This window comes from Camelus bactrianus, chromosome 30 (assembly GCF_048773025.1).
Source record: "Camelus bactrianus isolate YW-2024 breed Bactrian camel chromosome 30, ASM4877302v1, whole genome shotgun sequence".
In the NCBI taxonomy this organism is placed as follows: Eukaryota; Metazoa; Chordata; class Mammalia; order Artiodactyla; family Camelidae; genus Camelus; species Camelus bactrianus.
Window position 1 is genome coordinate 10,424,701 of NC_133568.1, and position 22,420 is coordinate 10,447,120.

Sequence of the window (22,420 nt, forward strand, 5' to 3'; positions counted from 1 at the left end):
CAAGCTCTTGGCTCCCATGCCACTCACCAGGTAGGGTGTAAGGGTTGGAAAGTTGGAAAAATCAGGGACCTGTCTCATGACGCTATCTGTGGGGATTTCAAAGTCCATCCTCCTAGAAAAATCCCACTGTGTTTCCAGTGGTCTCTGAGTCTCAGGCTTTCCAGGCCAGTGGGGGACTGAGGGTGTCCGAGGAAACACCTCCATGGCTCCATCTCTTTACCCAGATGAACCACATAGCTGTCCTTCTGAGGCTGGCTCTCCCCTCGCATCCTCTCCCTCAGCTCGGAGCTCCGCCTTCCCTTCTGCACGCCCACCACTGAGCCGATGTGCACTCCAGGCATGTAAACTAATTTTACTGTTGGCCCAAGCCAGGCATACCCAGGGATAGAAGCACATTGTTCTGTGCATTCCAGAGCCTGAGCAAAGCCCTGGGCTGTACCCACCCGGAGCTCCCCTCCACTGGTTGCTAGAAGTCGAGAGGGGAGGAAGTAAAGGGCTAGCAGGCAGTACAGACAACTCTCCCATGCGCAGATTGCAGGGGGTGATTTTGGAGGCCCACAAAGGTCTCTTTTTCTAAAACATGCTGCCCCTTGGGCACCTTGCGAGTCGTCAGTTCCCATGCTGAAAACCGTGCCCTGCAAGGGCCAGGCAGAGCTGGCCCACACATTTCCTGACGGTGGGCACCACATGCTGTGACACAGGACCTTGACCTGCATAAGGGTCTGTGGCAGACGCAGCTACCTGGCCAGGGACAGCGATGCCTGGCTGGTACCCAGGCTCTTAGCCCACCCGACCAGAACCAGAGCCAGAGGGAGGCCTGTGCCTCCTGCCAAACTTGTTGCCCCCACTTGCTTTGGAATGAGTGCATTTCACCTTCTTTCTTCCAATCCTTATGTCTCTGTCTTATTGAGCACCTGCTGTGTACCGTGCACCGTGGCAGAGCCCGTGTGTGTCATCTCTGTTAATCTGCCCTCCTCTCTCATCTCATCTCCCAGTTTGTGCTGGTGGGGGCACTGTCCCAAATCTAAATGTTTTATTCAAGGACCCAGCTAGGATGTCTCAAGTCAGGTTTTCCTGACTTGGTTGGGGCACGGTGGCTTCCAAAGGTGCTAAGTCTAAGGCCCCTTCTAGAACTCTGGAATGCCCCTTGGGACAGAAGCAGCCTGTGACTTGAACAGGAAAAAAAAAAAGAAAGCATTTTCATTTCTTAATCTGAAAATAAACAGAGGGAAGAAAAGGCCAGCTCCGGAAGGAGCCCAGGACAGCAGCCTGCCCGTCAAGTTCTACTGTCCGAGGCTGTGTCCCCAAGTGTCTTGGGGGCAAAGACTGTGTCCATGTCATCTTTGTGTCCCCCACCATGCTCACACATAGCAGGTATTCGGCAAGCATCAGACTGCTGCTTGCAGGAGCTTCAGCCTGTGGGGATGAAGGTGCATTTGTGGGCAGGTGCCGGGGCGACAAGAGAAGGGACGGCTCTGTGTCCTGCTCCCTCCTGCCTCTGGGCAGGGAGCTTTACCCAGGTCAGGAACTGTTTCACCATCACCCATGTCCCTTGCCAGGCCGTGTCCTCTTCCCTGCACACCCTCACCTCCCACCCTGGCTTCATTTTCCCTGCTAAATCCCCTGATAGAACTTGGCCGGGCGCTCCCCTGTCTGAGGCTGCCATGCCAAGGCAGGCCCTGCAGATAAGTGGGTTATCGGAGAAGGCAGCTCGGGTGTCCCGGGCCCCAGAGGGTCACCCCTGGCTGGCTGGCAGCTCCCCTCCCAGCACCTCCTCCTCCCCGCTCCGCAGAGCCAGGCCAGCAGGAGACAGCAGTTCCTTTCCCGCAGCTCAGCGAGTGGCCGGCCCCCAGCCGCCGCAGGGAATCCGAGCTATGCTAAGCCGCTCCAGATCGCCGCATCGCTGCCCTGCCCGGGCACGGCCAGCCCAGACAGGGCGCCTCTACCTGCCGCGGCCGCCGCTGGAAAGCTGGCACCGCCTGGGCGGATGGAAAAAAATCTCCCTGTGGGTTATGTAACTGCTCACCGCCCTGTCCCCGGCTCCCTAGGGAGGCTCCCAGCCACCCCAGAGGGAGAGCGGTGGCCCCTGGTCAGGGAGGGGACACAGAGGGTCATTCTTTGAAAGGGAAGCAAATAGTCTTGAGCGATTGCCTGAGATCCTCCTCTGGACCCAAGGTCCTCAATGCCCCCAAGGAGACTGGTGTTTCCTGTAAGTGCTCGCTGAGCCCAGAGGCCTGCCTAAGACACTCGACTGGCAGAGTGAGAAAGACTCAGGAGAGCTGGACTCGTGGGAGACATGAAGGAGAGGGGGCATTGCTGCCTTGTTTGGTTTGGTTTGGTTTTTTTAATTTTTTTTATTTTCTAATTGCAGAAAGATATATGCAACATGAAAGTTACCATCTGAACCATGTTTAAATGCATAGCTCGGTGGCACTAGGCACAGCCACAGCATTGCACCCACTCCCGAACCCTCTTATCGTCCCGAACAGAAGCCCGGTAGTCACCAAACAGTAACTCCCAGCCCCGCTACATGCCCACTCCTCCTTCTGTCTCTGTGAACTCGCGCTCTGTGCTCTATGCTCACCACAGTATAAGTGGAATCGTATAGTTGTCCTTTTGTGTTTGGCTTATTTCACTTAGCATCATAGCATCATGGCTTCCAGGTTCTTTCCTGTAGTAGCACGTCAGAATTTCTTTCCTTTTCATGGCTGAATAATATTCCATTGTGTGGATTAGACCACATTTTGTCTATCCATCCATCCATCCATCCATCCATCCATCATAGATGGACACTTGAGTTGTTTCACCTTTGGGCTATTGTGAATAATGCCACTATGAACATGCCACATATAAGTATCTGAACCCCTGCTTTCAATTATTTGGGAGATATACCTAGCAGTAGAATTGCTGGATTATATGAAAATTCTACATATAACTTTTTAGGAACTACCAAACTGTTTTCTGGAAGGTTGTTTTTGATGGGGGAAATGTAATGACCCCAGACCCAAGTGAGGGACAGTGAGGACACTGCCTTACCTAGAATCCAGGGTGCAGGTAGAGAGTTGGAGGAAGTATGTAAGATGGAAAAAAAAAGGGTTTGGACTTTATGAAGTAGAACCAGGGAGCCATTGTTGGTTCTTGAGCTGTGGCATCCTGAGATTAATTAAAAATCAGTACAGTACACACCTGCAGGATCTATAAATGATCCATCCAACCCATTCATAGTGTAGATGAGAGGTGGAGGCTCAGGAAGGTTGACAAAAGCCCTGCTTTAGGAAGATGTGGATGCTGGACTATAGGCTGTCAGTCATGCTTTGAAATCTATTTCACAGAGGACTGGGGTTTTAGGTAACCATAGTCATCTGTTTTGTAAAGAGAGCACACACAGATTGAAGCCTGCCCCTCAAAGATCCATGCAGCAGTGGCAGGCCACATTCCCCCTTCTCCCAGGACCTGCTTCCGCCTTGGTACATGGAACAGCAGCGTTCAGCCACCCAGCCCCTACAATCCAGAGGCTGGAAGCTGGGGTTGCTACGAGGAGGGCAATGGACTGGCATGAGAGATGTACTCGTGGACCTCTGCTCCCCTTCCTTCTGCGGGTGCCACAACAGGCTCCAAGAGCTACAAGAAAAAGTCAGTGGGCACCTTTGAACTGAGGCTTTGCAGCCAAGGGCACATGGCCTGGGTTGCAAAGTAGGCACCAAGCCCATGGCCTGCTGGCAACCTGGGGGGAGAGTGAACAGGGCTCTCCCCATGTGCCCTTCGCCCTGGCCCGCGGCCCCCTCCACACTGCTGTGTGCTCCTCTCCCCCTCCCTTTGCCCGTATCTCTGTGCACTGGCTGTGCTCTGGATGCCTGGCATCAATCACAGCGACTGATTAGAAGTTAGTGCGTGTGGGGGTGGGGGAATGGAAGGAGGATGACAGGACAACTTTTTAAAGAGCCAGCAAGAATGCCACACTTGTCCCGAACTCACTGCTTTCAGGGTGGCCGGGTTCTGTCTCCCCTAGATAAAGAAGAGGTCCCTTTAAGTGGACAGACAGCCTCCCAGCTGCCCTCCAGATGGCCACTAAGAGGTCAGCAGGCATCCCGGGGTGCAGGGTGTCATGCAAGGAAGCGAGTGGGCTGCATCTGTGCCGCGGTTACCCCACAGGCGATTATCATCATGTGAACAATCCAAACTTGTCTTACTCCCAGTTGCTAATTTCTTCTTACCTCTAGACCTTTCCCTGTTTGGTGGCATGTCTATCCAGGAAAGGTAGTGATCCTCCACCAGGAAGCAGGGGCTGGACTGTGTGGCCCCCTGAGGTCGTCTTCCAGCCCAGGGTTCTTGCTGTAGCCTGAGAACCATCAGCATACGGAACTTGCCCTTGGGACTCGAAGTTCAGAATCAGGGCTCCCTGGGCACCCACAGGGTCTCCATTCCCTGCTGCCTCGTGCTTGGTGTTCCAAGTCTTCAGGGAAAGACGATGGCAGCCCCTGCTGGCCTCACCTCAACCACAGTTCCAGCAGGCAGTGCAGGGAGAGGTTGGGCTGTCCCCTTTGGGGGATCAGACTGTGACATTCAGGGAACCACTTTGACCCTTTGGTGGCCTTCCAGGTCCCAGTTCACGGAGGGGGAAGAAAGTTTCAGGCCGCTCAGAAATGTGGAGACAGATGCCCTGCCAAGAACAGTGCCCCCCGGGATAGCTGCCCAGCCCTCCCCCTTACGGAAGTCCCTTGCCCTCCAAATCATCCCACTCCTGACAGTGCCCAGCTAGGAGCAAGCATGCTCCAGAGAAGCTGTGCCACCATGTGTGTGCACGCCCAGATCATTCCCAGCCAGACCACTAAGCAGAGAGGGCCCGAGGGCCACCACACTGCCGCGTAGGGCCCCCACCTCCCAGCTGGGCCACCGAGCAGGGGCAATACCGAAGGAGGGAGGAGCTTAGGTGGTATTCGGGGACGGCTGGGCTCCAGCTCCAGCTTATGACGATCTGTCTGTAATTGGAGTAAGTGCATTCTGGAGCAGCTGCATATAAATCGGAGCTCCACATACTGGACTCCCACTTACCATTGACCCCATTAGATGACAGTCATTGCATTACTCTGGGTGTTGAAAAAACTCTGATTAGAATAGTATCTCTAACGTAGGGTTGGTAGCAGAGGCACCTGGAATTCAGCCTGCAGGCCCCAGAGACACACTCCTGATGACACCCTGCCGTGTGGTATAAGAATTATTGATGGAGCCCGGAGTCCGACACCTACCTTCTAACCTGGTTCTGGCATGCCAGCTGGCGACGGGCAGATCTCACAGTCTGGCTGCCCTCCACTTACTGTTCCATTAAATGGGGTAAAAATACCTGTCTCCTCCCCCCTGCTGACCCCACAGACATGATCATTGTTAAAATCCACTGAAACACATATTCTGTCTGTGCCTTCTTAAGGCTCCTCCCCCAAGAAGAATTTCTGAATTGCATAAAAGGATATTTTTCCTTTTGCCCTTGATGAATCCCATTTGTTCAAGGTTCCTAGGAGAGGGCCAGCAAAAACCTTACTCCATAAGCCCAGGGGCCCCCAAGTCATGCTAGGTTTGGGGGTTCAGATGCAGCACTGGGGATAGCCCTGGGATCCAGCCACAAGGACAGCTCTCACAGGGGCCCTGGGACTGGTGTTGAGGCCCTGTTAAATCCCAGGAAAGCAGGGGCCACTGGCCTCTACCGGATACTTAGAGGCCTGCTGGTGGGGCGAGGCCAGCTCAACCAGAGAACAGTTTAGGAAAATCAGAGGAAGGGGCAAGCCCTTTCAGTGCTGGCAGCTGGAGAAGGCTTCCTGGAGGAGGCAGCATGAAAGAAGAGGAAGGATTGGGTGGAGAAAGAGCTAAAGCAAAGGCTTTGAGTGGGAGGAGCCTGGAGAGGGGCACGATTTTGCAGGAGAGCGTGGTGGGATGAGATAAGTTGCACACTGCCAGCCTGGCCAAGGGTGTCCGGGCAGCAGCAGGGGGCTCTGAGAGTGTCGGCAAGCCCCAGTGTGAACTGCCGACCAGGCTGTGCTGTGGCCCATTCATCTGCTGGCACTTGCTTCTCACCATTGCAGGCCAAGACTGTTCTAATCCAGAACTAAAACTTCTACCTTAAGATCATGGAGGTCCCTGCCAGCCTTGGCCCTCAGTCATTCTTGAACAGTAGGCAGGGAGGGCCACTGCATCTGGGCCCCCGGCCAGCCTGCTGAGGGGCTCCGGACGCTGGGGTTTCACTGAGGCAGATAGTGTGGGGGCTGGCATTCGAGGCCAGGAGACCCCCTGCCTCCACTCCCTGACCAGTTCATGCCTCTCAGGAGAAGGGAAGTTCCAGATGCCCACCTCCAGTGGCCCACTCAGCCCCTCTTTACGGATCAGCTGCTTCCAAGAGCCATGTGGAGGTGGGTGCCCACGCACTTATCCACACACAGCCTGCAGTGCTGGTGATGTCGTATTGTCCCTTCCTCCTGCAGCAGCCATGTCGTCTGCCAGGAACCAGAAGCAGGGCTCCGTGTGATGCCTGGGGCCGGGCAGGTTCACAAAGCAACACTCACAGCATTTACCTCCCCCTCTCTGCAGCAGCCCCATCCCTCCTCCCCCAGCACATTTTTTTTTCTGGCCTGCCTCAAGGGGTACAGCAGGAGACAGGAAGTCTGAAGCCAGCATCTTGCCTGGCCCGGGGCCTCAGTGTCCTCATGTGGTCCAGGGGTGTGGTGCGACTCCCCACTGGGCAGCAGGGCTCTTGGCTCCTCCTGTTCTGCTCTCACAGCCCCTCGGGCGCCTTGGGTTTGTGAAGGTCATGTGCGGGTCCAGGACTGGGAGAGCCTGGGAAACATTTGGGGATGGACTAGGGGCAGGAAGAGAAGATGCAGAGCTGGTCTGAAGTAGGGGGCTCGAGGATGCAGTGTAGGAGGCCCCTGGGCTACAGCAGTCCAGCCTCTGGCTCCAGCCTTGCCTTTCTCTCTCGCTGGGTGACCACAAACTAGTCCCGCCACCCTTCCAGTGGCTTCCTCACTTATAAAATAAAGGGGTAAGAAGAAGTGATTTCAGAAGTCCCTCTCAGCTCTTTGTTATTCTAAGTCAGACATTCTGGGCATACAGACGGTGCCTGTCAATTGCCATCTGCTGTCAAATGGTGGGTTGACACTCCTGGCCAGGAGGGGTCCTACTCCTGGCCACTCCTCCCTACCCTCCTGGTTGGGTGTATGGAGTCTGTACCGGCCTCACGGGCAGAGCAGCCTGCAGGGGGCACCAGCACTCAAGGCCAGCCTCACCTGCCTGCAGGCCCCTCCCAGCCCAACCCAGCATCTTGGCAGCCTCCATGTGGTCCCACAGGGAAAATTTAAGCCATACAATGGTGACTTTACCACAAAGCCACCCTCCAGTATTGGAAGTTTCCAGCCCCTGTAGGGCCCCAGCCCTGAGAACCAGAAACCTCAGTTTTGGGGTCCCTTCCATACCTCTAGGGCAGGCCAGCCTGGTGCTCATTCCCCCAGTGTCTGAAGGTTCCCAACTGTCAGGTGTTTGGCTGAGAGCACTGTTTCCTCCTCTCTTTCGGTAGGGCAGTCACTCTGCAGGCATTTATTGTGCCCTGGCTGTGTGCAGATGCTGCACCCCAAGTTCTCATTAGACTTGCAAGGTGGGCATTAATTGTCCCAGCCTACACATGGGTGGAGAAAGTGCCAGGAAGCTTAAGAAACACGCCTGAAGTTACACAGCCAGTCAGTGACAGAGGTGGAACTGGATCCCAGCCTCCCGGTGCCCGGTACCCTCTGCCTTCTCAGAAGCTGAGTGCCTCTGTTGGTCGGAAGGGCATTTGTGTTGGGGGTGGGGCAGGGCAAGGTAGAAGGTAGACGGCAGGTGGTGGGGAGACGAGATAAGAAGCAGATGCCTTTTAGATGACGTGGGCAGAGCCTCCTCCCCCGCAGGCTGAACAGTGGCCATTTGACCTCCCCATTGTTGTCCTGTGGGTGAAAGAATCAGGAGACAGTTTCCAGACCAGACCTCAGAGGGCACCTGGGGTCTGCTGCTCCCTGCCTGTCACAGTAGAGCCAGGGGGCAGGGGTGTCCTTCTCCATCAAGCTGTCCCTGGCTGGCCTCGGCTTCTCCGCTGTGGCCGTCCCACCCACTGGTTTCCAGCCCATCACCCTCATGATTTATGGAAAAAGGCAAAGAGAACACAGTTCAGTTTGATTTGGTCCCCTTGGCGGCCCCAGGGGGTGGAGACTGCAGCTCTGGGTTACAGTGGGTCCTGGTGAATGGTGCCCTGTGCACGTGGGCACACCCGTGAGCGCCCCTCTGTTCCCAGCCCTGCGGTCGGGTACAGGCTGAGTCTCCTATGTCCTGTCATAGCCACAGGAGCCCCAAAGAAGCAGATCGTGTCTCACATGAGGCTTCATGCCTCTGTCACATGTCTAGGTCAGAGGAGGGGGTGGCAGCATCTTTAACTGGTCCCTTCCTCACTGCCCACCAAGCCTGAGAGGGCAGGAAGAGGAGAACGCGCACCTGTACGCTACCTTGTTTCTAACGCTCTAAATTATTACGGAGTGAGGACCCTGGGGTGTGAGCCGAGGCAGCTGGTTGCTCAGTCCCGAAGGAGCCCTTCTAAGGTTTCCTCGGCACCCAGCCCAGAGTGCCACCCCGGAGAAGGAGCCACGCTGTGCAAAGCCTCCTTCGCCACTGCTACTGTGCCTTGTCTTTTTTTTAAACTCCCCCCATACGACTTGATTTATTATGACTCCTATGCATTTCAGCAGCTGCGGCTGCATTTCAGAACTGGGTTAAGTAGCCCAGGGTTCAGAACGGAAAAGGTCAGAAGGGGGGCTGCGGGAAGGCGAGGGACACTTAATACAGCGCGTTCCCACGCGTGCCTTTGTGGCCCAGGGTTCATGTGCATCGTCCCCCTGCAAGCGTGGTGCCGCCACGCAGACATCGTGGCTCCTCTGCCTTACGAAAGAGAAGTTCAAAAACATGGTGTGTTGGCACATTGCACCAGCTCCCCCGTGCTTCCTCTCCCTCCAGCCCCCACAGAAGACACAGGAGAGCTGGTTGGAATGAGAGCGCCACAGGCGCAGGATGGCCAGAGGTCAGTTGAGCTTAAGAAGCATCTATTGAGCACCCTCTGTGTACCCAGGGGCAGATTGCTGGGGTGAGGCTTGAGGGAAAGGAGTGCCAAGAGGCTCAGAGATCCCATTTGTCACTTCCCTCTGTCCCCCGGCCCTTTCTCTTATCCCACCTTTCCTGGCTGGCACCCTTTCATGCACTCAGACCAGACGGTATAGGTTTACGAGGACCCCCGTCCCTGCCTTCTAGGAGCTTCTGGCTCTGCGAGCCCCCTCCTTGTTGTCAGGCGCCACATGACCCCAGAGGGCTTGCTTGCAACAGTCTGTTCCCTGGACTTTGTGTTTTCCCCGTCTGCTCTACCCTCCCAGCGCCTCCTGGCTCTGGCCCCAGCGCCAGCCCCTGTCTGCCCCTGCAAACACAAGTCAGCTGTGTGTGCAGACAAAGCCATGCGTCGCAGTGGGGGCCGGGCCTGCAGAAGGGACATTTCCAGGGAACTCTGGGGGCGGCGGCTGGGAGGGCAGAGGCGACTGTCTGATAGCAGGGACTCGGCGTCACCGTCTAGGGGACTTGGCCAGGCCCCAGGGGCCAGTGGCTGTGGGTGGTGACTGGGAGAGGCAGCCAGGCTGGAAGAAATCTGCTGTGTGAGAAGTGTAGGAAGCGGGCTGGAGAGGAGAGATAACAGCCCGGCCTCTGTGTGTCTGTGTGCGTCTGCGTCTGCCGGCGAGGGTGGCTGGAGCCAGGCGGTCTGAGGCCGTATCTAGTGAGATTTTTGTCCTGGGTTGTGAAAGTGACCTATGGAGCCAGCAGCAGGGTTCAGGGCCTGGGAGAGAAGACATGTGGCCCTGCCCTCCCCTCCCCCTTGTCTTGTGTTCCTGTCAGTGTTCCTCCGTCCAGTCTTGCCAAGAGTAGGAGAGGGGGAGGGGTGTAGCCAGAGGGAACATTCTTGGTGCAGTGCAAATGGTTCAAGGCCTGGGTTCCAGTCTCGATTGTATCAGCAATTTGACATACGAACTTGGATACGTCCCTTCATATTTCTGGCTCTCAGTCTTGTCGGCTGTAAAATGGGGATTATTTATATCTGTTCCACACATCGTGCAGGGTAGTTAGAAAGCTCTTATGAAATAAGGACATGAAAATAGTCTGTAAATTGTAAAGTGCCACATAAATGAAAGGAGTTGGATGGTGAGACTGCTCTGTGAAAGCTGGGGATGCTGGAGGAAGACCGGGCTAGAGAAACCTGGTGGGGAGCCGCAGGGAAGAGAGGGGCTAGGGGGAAGGGGGGTGGAGGAAGGGGGCAGGGACTGTAGGTCACGGCCTCCCCAAGAGTGGACCCCATGAGAAGCAGACCTGGGGTGGGAAGGGGGTAGCAGAGGCTCCCTGTGGTGGGGGTGTTGGTCACAGATCTGTCAAGTAGAAGGTGGCCTGTGCTGGGCACACGGTTCCCCTAGGAGACAGGGAGAGGGGTGACGCCCTCACCACCAGGGCTCAGGGTACTTGCCTGGCCTGGAGATTGTGAAGGGACGAGGGGGATCTTTGCTTTCCTTTCCTAACCACCACTGCCCACGGAAGCCAGGTTACCCGGCCCCCTCCCCCCCTCCCCACCCTGACCTGGAAATCAGCCATCTCTGGTGTGGAAAGTGCAAGGAGCTGCCGGGGCTGGCAGGGCTGCTAGGCTGACAGAAGCTGAGCTATTTAAAGCGTGCAGCGCCCCGGGGGCATGAACACCACCCACCCCCAAGGCCCTCTCAGCGTTCAACTTTCCCCACCTTGGCCCGGATCCCAGGCCCTTGGAACACCCAGAGGGCCACAGGTCAGATGCCAGGGGCTCTGGGAAGCTGCAGGCTGGCTTGGGAGGGTGGCTCCACCTCACCTCGGGCTTGGGCTCCCTCCCTGGGGCCTCTGGGCTGAGCTGGCAGGGCCACACAGACTGCTTGGCTCCCTGTGCCTTATAAAGGGGGCCGGAGACGAGAGGGGAGCTTAGAGGAGGAATGCCCGGCGCCTGTGGCCCCAGGGCAGCTGCTGCCTGCCCCCTCACACACACTCCGTTGGCTAACACGCTACCTGATTTGGGGAACCAGAGCCAGCTGGGGACAGGACTGGAAAGCGGGGAGCTTTTCTGGGTACACCCTCCTTCCCTACCCGGCCGACTTCCCAGCACACCCCCGAAGACAAAGGGTTCCCTGCTGTTTTCCCAGTTGACATGTACCTGCCCTGTGTCCTAACCCCTTAGCGAGGGCTTCGCGGTGCTGCCACTGTTCTCCCAGGTCTGAAAGGCCAGTCAGTGCCTCAGCTGGAAGAGGGTCCGGAAGGAGGCCTGTCAGACACAAGGACCGCACAGGTCCCTGCACGCGGACCAGCTGAGAGAGCCTTAGCTCAGCGCTTCCTGGGCGCCTGGTCTACCCGGTGAGCGGCACCAGCGTGCTTTATGGACTGCGTGATTTGGGCAGCTGCCAGCTGCCCTGTCCGGGAAGGACTGGCCATTATTCTGAGACTGCATCCTTCCTACTATCTTGGCATTAAACTGTCCTTTCTTTTATGAAATGATGGATGAAAGCTTTTTTAAAAAAAACATCCTTAGCAAAATAAAACGTTGGCAACCCTCAAATTTCACAGGTCCAAGAAATCTTGGAGCACAGGCCCAGCGCCCTGGTTGATGTCCAGAGCAGCGCGGTTCACCTGCGCATCCGGCTCCCGGGGCCTGGGGGGCCCACGCCGGCAAGGCCCACGGGGTGGGAGGAGTTGACGAGTGAGTGGAGTGGGGTGCAGCGTGCGGAGTGGGGACAGGGCACTCCTGAACCTGGGGCTGAGCGTCTCAGCCTGACACTGACTTGTGGCTTCACAAGTTGGGTCTCCAGCCCAGCCCAGCCCTCCCGTTCTGTTCTGTTGGCTGGAGATGCTTCCTCCCACTCCACGGGAATTCAGTGTCCCAGCTGCCCGCCCACCACAGGCTGCCTTCAGTTGACACTTGCCCTCTTGAAGGTTGACCTCAGTCACCAGATCAGCACACACTCCTAGCTGCCTGACCCCCACTTGCTCGTGTACGCTGGCTCGCGCGCTCTCTCTCTGTCTCTCACTCTCTCTCCTACGTCCTCTGATCATCTTACATTGCCCCATGTGCAGACTGGCTGGTGGCCTTTTCCACAGAGTTTCATTCATTTATTAACTGAGCACCTGCTACGTGCCAGGCAGCGTGTTAGTGGGGAAAAGGAAGAGACTCTTTGCCACTGTTGGGTTCATCATAATCTTACCCTCTGCACAGATAAACCAGGAGCCGCCAACCAGTCTGAGTGCTGTACCAGAGGCCTCCACAGGCCACCTGAGCATCCAGGGAGGAGGAACTCATGTGGGAAGCACTAGAGGCTGGCGCTCAGAGAAGGGGGTACTCAGTGGCCGGGCAGGGGCTCCCAGGTGAGGAAGTGTGTAGAGGGGCATTTTCTAGACAAACACGTGAGCACGAGTAAACGTGAGGAGAGCATTGCGTGCAGGGGAATGGAGGTGGTGCTAGTGGATGGAAGTCCGCACTGGGGGCAGTGGGTGTGGAACGTAAAAAAGCAAGAAAAAGGGACTTGGCTTCTTTCCCACCCATAAGCCTGCAGGAACCCGTTCGTCTAACCTGTGTCCTCCTGGAGAGCTCCGGGTGCTTGGGCAGAGCGAGCACATGTGCGATGCACGTGAACACGCTCGCGCACACGTGATCAGGGAAAGGCACACACTCATCGTCACGCGCAGAAATGCTCACCTCCAGTGCCTCCCATCCTGCCTGATCCACAGACGCCAAAGAGTCTAGCCCTCAGCCTCAGCCGCTTGCTGCACATGTGAGCGTCAGATTTTCCACTCTGGGTCATTTTGCCTTCGGTTCCTTGCTTTAGGCAAAACCAGACACTGGGGTAGGTGATTCCTTTTTGTCTTTTCTTTCCTTCATTTCTTCCTTCTTTGCTGCCTCCTTCCTTTCATTTTTCCTCCCTCCCTTCTTCCCCTCTTTCTTTTCTTTAAAAAAACTCACAGAAAGGTAGAAGGAGCTCATAGGCTATTGGTATTTCTCATTCCTACAGGGCTCCAAACCTGAACTCAGCTATGATTGCTTTAAGTAACTAAAATAGTAGAAAAGTAATTTGAAAAAACAGAATCTTACTTGGGATGCCCTCTCATGAAGCAGTCGAGGGCCTTGAGGGGTCCTGAAGCCCCACCACTGCTGCCTGCACTCCCGGGGGCTCCTGGCACCTCCAGGCTCGGGGGAGGACTCCACCCCCCACCGTGCACACATCCACCACCTGCAGAAACCCGCCCCCCCTGCAGCTAGTTGTTTCCCCTGAAATAGGCCAGGAGCCTGGTCCAATCGTAAGGCCATCAAAGGGAGTAAAAGGCTCTCAAAGGCAAGGAGCTCCGGAGACCAAACCCAGGGGGGAGGGAGGGGGAGATTCTTAGGAGACTACCTGGGACTCAGAAACAGGCTGTGGTTCGTGGGCTTTGCCATGAACTAGCTGTGCCCTCGGGGTCAGCAACAACAGCTGCCCTGCCCTTGAACAAGTGTCTACTGTGTACCTTGGCCGCACCGGGGAGCTCTGGACATGCCAGGACCCGGGCGGCACCCCAGACCAACTGAATCACCATCTCTGGGGCTGGCACCCAGGCACCAGCATTGTTCAAAGTTCCCCAGGTGAGTCCAACACGCAGTCAAGGTTGAGAACCATTGCCCCAGGCGGAGCACTTAGGAGCTGTGGGTTAAGCTCAGTCTCACAGCCACCTGCCAGGGTTTATGAATAAAGAAGCTGAAGCTCAGAGAGTTTGAATAACTTGTCCATGATCCTTGAGGCTCTCCCTTGTCCTAAAGCCCATTACTTCTCCTCCTTTGCAGGGCTGGGTATACCTATGCAGACAGACACCATACAGCACAGGGAGGGGACAGAGGGAGGGAATAAGCGGGTGAGTGAGGGAGTTGATGTAGGCCGGAGAAGGCGGAGTGTCTGGTGTCTGGGCCGGGGCTGCAAGCCTACAGTTTCTCACCAGTTCCCTCCCAGGGCAGAACTGACCCCCGATATTGGGAACTGGAGGGCCATCTGTCGCTGCTTGAACCTAAGCCTCAGTCAGCAGGTAATTGCAGGGCCTCCCAGGCCCAGCAGTGCGCAGTATAAGAGCCCGGCTGGACTCAGGAGCTGCCTTCTGGCCCCAGTTCAAATCCCAGCTCCAGCGACTGCGGACAAGTGACCTGATCCTTCTGCCTGTTTCCTCATCTGCATGCTGGGGGTGATGCTAGCGTTGTTAGGAGAATTAAATGAGACACTGCAGGTAAGGATTGAAAGCAGTGCCTGGTGCAGAGTAAACACTCCATGAATCCCAGCTGTGCTAAGGGTTACTGCTGTCATTATGTAATTTGCCAGTGCTGAGCAGACACTGGATGGGACGGGGGCCTGAGTCAGTGCGAGGCGCCATCCTAGGTCAGTGTTTCTCCTTTGACCTTACCTACTCTTAGCTAGAAGCTCAGAATTCCTGGGGCCCAGAGTCCAAACCTGGCACTCTGAAGGTATAGAAGGACCCAGCCCAGCTGTCTTCCCTCCTCTGCCTCACCCCAGCCCAGCCCAAGGGGCCTTTATCCTCTCTCCTCTCTCCACCACAATCATAGCCACCTCCACCCCGCAACCACTGACTCCATAAAAGCCTTCTGCTTGGAGGCAGGGCGCGGACTGGATGACGTGTAGTCTCTTCTGTCCCCGCACTGCAGTAAATCTCCCTTCTCTCACCCTGTCACTCAGTCTGTGTCCTGCTGAGGAACCACAGCCCATCCATATGGTTCAGCCAGCCGCCTGAGAGGGGCCCTGGGGATGGGACTTTGTTTGGGGGCCTCCAGACCATTGAGGCAGAGGCAGGTGTCAGGGCAACAGCAGGGCCTTTCACAGGCTCTCTGGGAGCAGCTGTGAGGGGCGCCTGCAGGAGACAGATGACCGAGATCCACCCTTGTCCTGACTGTTCACAGGGGATGGGCAGAAGAGGGGGGCCAAGCCAGGATGGACTGTGGCCACAGTGGTTCACATCTTGAGTATCAAAAGGAAGGAAGGAAGGGAAAGAGGGAAGGGACCCATATCTCTCAGAAAAGCTAGGCTGTGAGGCCTACTAGTTCTCTATCGGCAGGTTGGTTTCCTTCTCCAGGCCGTGCAGTGCAGCTCCAGCCTTAGCTGCCTCCACTCAGGGTGCCTTAAACACAGCAGCTCCCAAAGCAGGGCTTGTACCAAGGAACCGTAATAAGCCCCAATTCTCATCTCCTCTCATGTCTGAGTTTTCTCCCTCCCAGGAAGGAAGAAGGGGTAGGGTGTGTGGGGGTGTCTGTGTGCGCGTGCATACACACACATGCACATGTATGTGTGTTCACACAAGTGCGTGTCTGTGTCTGTGTTTCCACATTACATGTTCCATCTTCCAGGCAGCATGTGTCTGGCTACACACTGATTGTCTGCTTTTCTTCCAAAGGACGGTTTGCAGTTTAGATGAAGGGCTCCTGGCTAGAAATGGTATTTCCTTTGCCCTCACCCCAGCTCCTTCTGCCGTCTCCCACTCCCTGCACACTTCCCTGGGCCCTGTGAAGGGAATTGGCAAAGCAGAAAGGCAGGGAAGCTGAGGGCTGGGAGGCCCGGCAGCTCTCGCTGTGCATTTGGGTATCTGTCTTTATCACCTCTCCTGCTCTCATCACCAGGAGGTGAGGGTGGGGCCAGACACTTGTGCCCACGAGATGCTGCTCTGGGAAAGCAGCTCTTTTCACCTTGAGCCGCGAACTCCTCCTTTGCAAAATTTCCGAGTGATAACTCCTACGGGGAACAATTGTATGGCTGACCTTCTGACTTTTAGGTTGGGGGAGGAGAAACCTGAGTTTTTAATTTTTGTTGCTTTCCAGGAGGAAGGTCAGAAAAATTGGGGATCTGCTTAGGGACTAGGGTCCCCTGGCTTTGCAGACAGAGCCTCACTCTGAGGACCTCATGCATAAAGCATGTCCTTGAGGAGGGACAGACACCAGCGCTTCAGCCAGGATGCAGGATGCTGAGTTCTAGGTTCTGCTCTGCCGCATAGTCTTAAGAGGACTCTGGGTGAGCTGTCACTCCTCCCTGGCCTCAGTGTCCTTGCCTGTAAATCAACATCAGTGCCAGTAGTGAGTCCTGGAATTGTGTTCCTCCCATTTCCGTGAGAATCCCAGAACCACACCTGGAGCCCTTTCCCTCCACCTGCCTGCACACCTGCCATTCAGTGACTCCACTGTCAGGAAGGATTCATGCCAGGAAGGAGGTCAGGGGAGCGGCGGGAATGGCCTTTGTAGATAAGATTCCTGAGCCTGGGAGAGGCGGAGATGTGACTGTGATAGGGACAGAACACAGGCCTCATCACCATCACCATAAATCCCAGAACAGTGAGACTTGGGGTTTGCCCTTGGACAGGTCACTATTGGAAAAATAAAAGGAAGCGTTTGTGTTATTGCACAGGGTTGGAGGTGAACTCGTCATCTCCCAGGAGGTACAGACTCAAAGTGGACACGGCTGCTAGGAAGGCTGAAATAAACGCAGGCATGATGACTTCAGGGTGGGCCATAAAGGAGCCTGGGTAGTGATGCCAGAAGAGCCCCCTGCCTCTCACAGCAGGCCCTTCAGCCTGGGAGACCCTGGGAAGGCTCAGGAGGACATGGGCTGTGCTGAGCACGGGGGATGTGGCAGAAAGCGGGGGTGTGCACGCAGGGGTGGGAGGGTGGGTGGGGTGCCTCTGGGCTGCAGACCATCATCCTCCCTCAGCAGAGTCACCCTGAGCCTTGCCTCCATCACTTCTGCAGCCCCCTCCTTAGCAGGGACTACTGAACCACTGGGAAGCCTCAGATCATTTTCTTTCAGTTTGGGGATATATTAGCTGCTTTTTAGATTCCTGTAACGTGGTAGGTGATAGCATGGAGGAGGGAGTCCAACAGGCCTGGCTTCAAATCCCAACTCTGCCCTTTACTAATTGTGTGATCTTGGATGAGTTTCTGAATCTCTCTAAGCCTCAGTTTCCTTGCTGGTAAGGTGGGGATGATAATAATACTCTGTAGAGTTGCTGCAGGGATTAAATGAGGCAATATTTATAAAGGGCTGAGTGTAGTTTTGGCCCTTGGTACCTGCTCATAATGCTGGCAATGATGCATCTGGACTTTGCTTCAGATAATAGTGAAAGGAGTTTGTGTTTCCATTTGATTTATCTCATGTGCATTAATACCATGGGTCTAGCCCCATGTGAAGCTCTGGGGGGATACAAGCAAGTATAAATCAAGGACATACCATGTCCATGGATCAGAAGACTCAATATTGTTAAAATGTCAATTCTTTGCAAATTGATCCCTAGATTTAACACAGTCCACGTGAAAATCCCAGCAGGCTTTTTGGTAGAAACTGAGAAGCTGATTCTTAAATGTATCTGGAGTCACAAAGAACCAATTCTATCCAAAGGGGTCTTGAAAAGGACCAGTGAAGTTGGAAAGATATTCTACTGTCAAGAGACTTAAAGCTCTGTTGGGAAGACTGGACGTTCTAGCAAGAGACTCACAGGAGTGCAGGGCAGTGGTTGAGTTTAAATAGAGCCTGTCTCTGGGCATCCATTGTCAGCTTTACCGCTACAAGCTCATGACCCTGGGGAAGGATACTTTTAACCTCCCTGTGGCCTGGATTTCTCTTCTGTTAATGGGGATGATCACAGTGCAACTCCCATGGGGCTGTTGTAAGGTTAAATGTAAAGGTATGTTACACCAATAGAAGATCAAAATCAGTCTTGTTGCTTGGGTTGAGTTAGAACTCCTCATTGTGGGGAAAATAAGGCACGTATACACGTGGCTGTATCTGGTGAGGACCCTGGGACTGGGACAGTCAGTGATGCTCCAAGGGATTCGGAGGGTGAGAAAGTCTTCAGCTGGGTTGACAGCAGGCTGTGCAATGAAAAAGCAGAACCGGGTGTAGTTTGCATTTATGGAACTCCTTCATCACCCAGGGCTGTCTCCTAGACGTCTGGGGGTGGGGGAGGGCAGAAATGGAATGAGGGCAGTTCCTGCCCCAAGGGTCTCAGGGTCCTGTGGAAGAAGGGAGCCTTGAAGAATGAGCCACCTTTCCCAGAGGATGTCACACTGAAGCTTGAGGACCTGAGGCTGGGAGTCCAGCCCCTCCTTTTCCAAGACCCAGACTGGGGAAGTAGCTTGCCCAGGGTCACTTGGCCGGAGGTTAAATATAGAGGAAATTTCAAGCAGACGGGGAGTGTGGACAGAGGTCTCATGACAAGGAACTGCGAAGGTGTTGCTCATGGCCTTAGGAAAGAAGGCTGCTTCTGGAACTCTGAGTTCAAGGTGGGTGTTGTGGGGAAGAGACGACCCTTAGGCTTGAGTCACCAAGGGGCAGGCTGCCAAGTCCAACAGGACACCCCCACAGAGCCCTGGCCCTGGCCCAGCTCAACCACCCCTCCCACCCCCCGGATACATGCACCCCAGCAGGCCTGGAGACGTTTCCTGAAAGACTGAGAAAGCCCCGGGAGCTGGAGGGGCCGCCCGGGGCGCGGGGCCAGGTCTCCCCCGGAGAGGCCGGCGTGCAAGGGGAGGACGTGACGGGCAGCTCCACTTCTCAAGGGCCCGGGATTTCAGAGGAATGCAGCCAACTCTGGCTCTGAAGTTCCCACTCCAGACCCCGCCTGGCGGGAGCCACGGGCGCCTCCAGCCGCCACCCTGGAAGTCAGAGGCACGTCACAGGCCTCATCTTTGTGGAGGTAAACGTCTTCCCGGTGGCTTTGTGGGCTGGCCCACCTCCTGGTGTCCTCAGTGTACCTTCTTCTGCTGCAGAGCCTGGCACCCTCCGCTAGCCAGCTTCCTCCAGTCTCTGTTCCCCTGGGACCCTACACCTGTCAACCCGCACACATCATCTGTCTTGTCTCCCGGAACAGGCCTCCTAGGGATGTCACATATGTGTCTCTGAGGTCACAAGCCAACCTGGGAGAGGGAGGGGAGCGCCGTACAAACCCTACATGATGACTGAAGCCAGGAGAGCAGGTGACACCAGGCTGAAGCATGGACACCTGTCTTTGAGTAACTCCACAGGTGTCTGCCTCACTGGCCGGTCAGTCTGTGCGTGCCACAGTCTGGACCAATGAGGAAACTGAGGCCAGAGAGGTGTGAGGATGTGCTCAAGGCCGTACAGTGAGTCAGAGGCAGAGCCGGATCTAGGATCTAGGTCTCAGCCCAGTACTCTTTGAAACTCTTTCTGTGGTTTTGTTTCATTTCTTCTGTAGGAGAAAGACAAGCTCTGGACAAACTGGCAGGGCCAGAGACAGGGCCACTGAGGTCCCAGAGGAAAGAGGAGAGGAGCCATGTCCCAGAGTCAGGCTCCCTACCCACCCCACCCCGATGCTGGATGGAAACTGCCCCTGCCCAGACCAGCCCTGGGGGTCTCCTCTTCTGCAAAGCAGCTACCGCCAGAAATGTGCCTATGGCTTGTACAGATTGCCCGAGGACAAGCACTTTAACCCCAGCATCTCCTGGTCCTCCCCGAAGCCTGTCTCTGTCTTCCTAGTAGCTTTGATTGTCATGGCTTTGTCTTCCTTGAGCTGCGCTGTTGAGTGTCTTCGCTGGGTCCAGCTGACCCTGTTTGTATCCCATCCATTTCCCCAGATTTCCTGGCAGCCTCTCTCCTTGGAGCCTAATCTGTGCCCTCACTGGGCACTTGGCTTTTGCTACCTGGTGTTCTTAACCTCATTTTATGGCTCTGCTCCTGTCCCTCTAACAGCAGTTCAGGCAACTTCATTCCTACGACATTGGACAAATATTTATTAAGGGCCTACTGTGTGCCAGGCAGTGGGCTGGGCCCTGGGCCCCGGTGGGATTCAGCAATGAACAAATCAGACTAAATGGCTTGCTCTCATGGGGCTTATATTCTAGTGAGGAGGGGGACGAAGAACATTAACATCAAGACAATAGCTCAGTCACTGAGTAAATTATGATAAGACTGTTGAGGAGGGTGAAGCCAGGCACGACGGGGGCACAATGTTAAACAGAGTGATTGGGAAAGGGCTCCCTCAGGTGACCTCTGGGTAGACCTGAAGGAGCGACCCATGCAGCACTGGGGGAATGTCCAGGACAAAGGGAAACAGTAGAGCAAAGGCCCTGAGGCAGGAGTGTATCTGCTCCACGGAGGAACAGCAAGAAGGCCAGGGGTCTGAGGGCGGGGATCTGGAGTGGGGGTTTGTGGGAGGACGTCAGGTCAGAGCCACGGCAGGGCCCACCTTTGCGGGGCCCGCAGGCTGTCAAGAGGACATCGCATCTACTCTGAGTGGGATGGGGCACCTCTGAGGGTTTTGAGCAAGAAACAAAAGATCTGGCTTAGGTTTTAAAAGGGAACCTCTTAAACTGCAGGGTTGAAAATAGTCTGCAAGGGTGGGGTAGACACAGGGAGGCCAGCTTGAAGGCTTTGGGAAGAGGCTCTGTGAAGGGTGGTGGGGAATTGATTAGACAGGCCAGAGTCTGGATCAGATTTGAAGGAAGAGCTAATAGGATTCACTAAAGGATTGGATGTGGGTGCAAGAGAGAATGTTGATCAAGGATGATCCAAAGTTTAGGGCCTGGACCACTAGAAAACAGGGTGGCTGCCCACTGAGACGGGAATGACCGTGTGGGAGAAGCAGTGTGGAGACAGGACGAGGAGCTCGCTAGTGGACACACCGTGTTTGACATGCGTAACAGACAAAGTGGACATGTGGAGCAGGTGGTTGGAGTCCTGCATTCAGAGGGGCGATCTGGATAGAAGGACCTTCTGAGAGCCATTCGGTGGTATTTAAAACCATGAGACTTCTGGTGGGAGGGTATAGCTCAGTGGTAGAGCGTGTGCTTAGCATGCACGAGGTCCTGGGTTCAATCCCCAGTACCTCCATTAAATAAATAAACAAACCTAATAACCACCCCCCCCCAAAAAAAAAAAAAGAATTAAAAAAAAATAAAACCGTGAGACTGGATGAAGAGAATGAGGATAAATGGTTAAAGGAAAAAAAAACCCACTTGCTTTGGAGCGGACCCTGTGTTTTCAATTGTCCAGAGTCATGACTGGGTGACGCTGGTGGGCTGGCTACCACCGTATCATGGCAGGCCAACTGGATGAGGCAGGCTGGGCCCCTGCTCCCCTCCTCCAGGATCCTCTCCCAGGCTAGCAGGGGCCATGGGAGGCAATTAATTATGCTTATAAATAGGGAAGCTTCCACCATGGAGAAACAGGGAGGGGCAGGCTACAGTCCCATCGACGCTAAACGTCTTGACATTTCATGGGAAAATGGTGTCATTTTATCATTTCATTCCTTGGTGCGGCTTAAATTTCAGCTTCCGGAAAACTGACAGAGAGCCTGGGATGGGCGCCTGGGGCTATCTTTGCTCCCCGTGGCTTTATATAACTCAGACCTTTTCCCCACAGCCATTTACAACTCTGGCTTCTGTAGGTGGTGCCAATAAGATTAAGTATTTAGCGCCCACTATATTTTGTGCTCGGTATTTCTGACAAAATGTTTCCTGCATCCATGACGACCTGTCAGTAAATGGGATACCTCGGAGGAGGATGACACGCTGCTCCGCACAGGCTCCCCGGGGCTGCTTACGGATCCCCTCCCTCCCCTTTCTCTTTTTAATCATTAGCCCGGCGGAAGTTCCTCTTCATTGATCTAGTTTTCCCTAAAACTCACTCCCCAGTACTTCTTTAAGGTCACCATGTAAATGCCCAAGCGGGAATAATGGAGCAGTTCAAAATGTCAGCCTGCCCCAGTTTTAGCAGATTTGAGTGCCATTAGGTCCAGCTGTTTCCCCAAGAAAATGGGGAAGGGCTTTTAGGAAGAGCCCCACTTCCAGACGGCCAGCGCCCCGCCCGCAGGAACTGTGCAGCCCAGCCCAGTTTTGCTGATAAGAAGCCTCAGTGAGGTCTCCCTGCCACCCATGCCTGTGCAGAAATTGAGCAAAATTGAGGTGGGAGGGTGGTGCCTCTGCTCCTATGAACTTCTCTGCTTCTCTGTGGAAGAGTTCATCCCCATCACCACCTGTATACCTCTGGATCCTTTGGGCCTGCCAACTAGGGGCCCAAAGGGTGACTTTCAGCCCCCCACAAAAGTACCACCGTGGGGCCCGTTCCCTACTCCCCACTCCTTCCTCATAGAAATACACAGGCAATCCCTCTCCTATTTTTTGCTGCTCCCTCAGCAGATTTATTCCTCCCAGCCAGGCACAACGCTGAAGGCAAGGGTGAGCTTGCAAACAGTCTGAAGCCATGTCAGGCAAGGAATTCTAGCACAGCAATGATGGAAAGATGGGGTAAGCAGGGAGGGCTGAATCTAAGGGCCACCGAGACTCAAGAGC

General features: G+C 55.1%; 1 protein-coding gene and 1 non-coding gene across 10 annotated transcripts in view; both read left to right on the top strand.

The window, feature by feature from the left end:
* CTIF (cap binding complex dependent translation initiation factor) overlaps positions 1–22,420 on the top strand; it is a 283,059-nt gene that overhangs the window by 202,973 nt on the left and 57,666 nt on the right. The gene's annotated exons all lie outside the window — the stretch shown is intronic.
* TRNAA-AGC (transfer RNA alanine (anticodon AGC)) lies at positions 20,888–20,960 on the top strand. The gene has a single exon. It is a non-coding gene; the product is annotated as a tRNA-Ala (tRNA).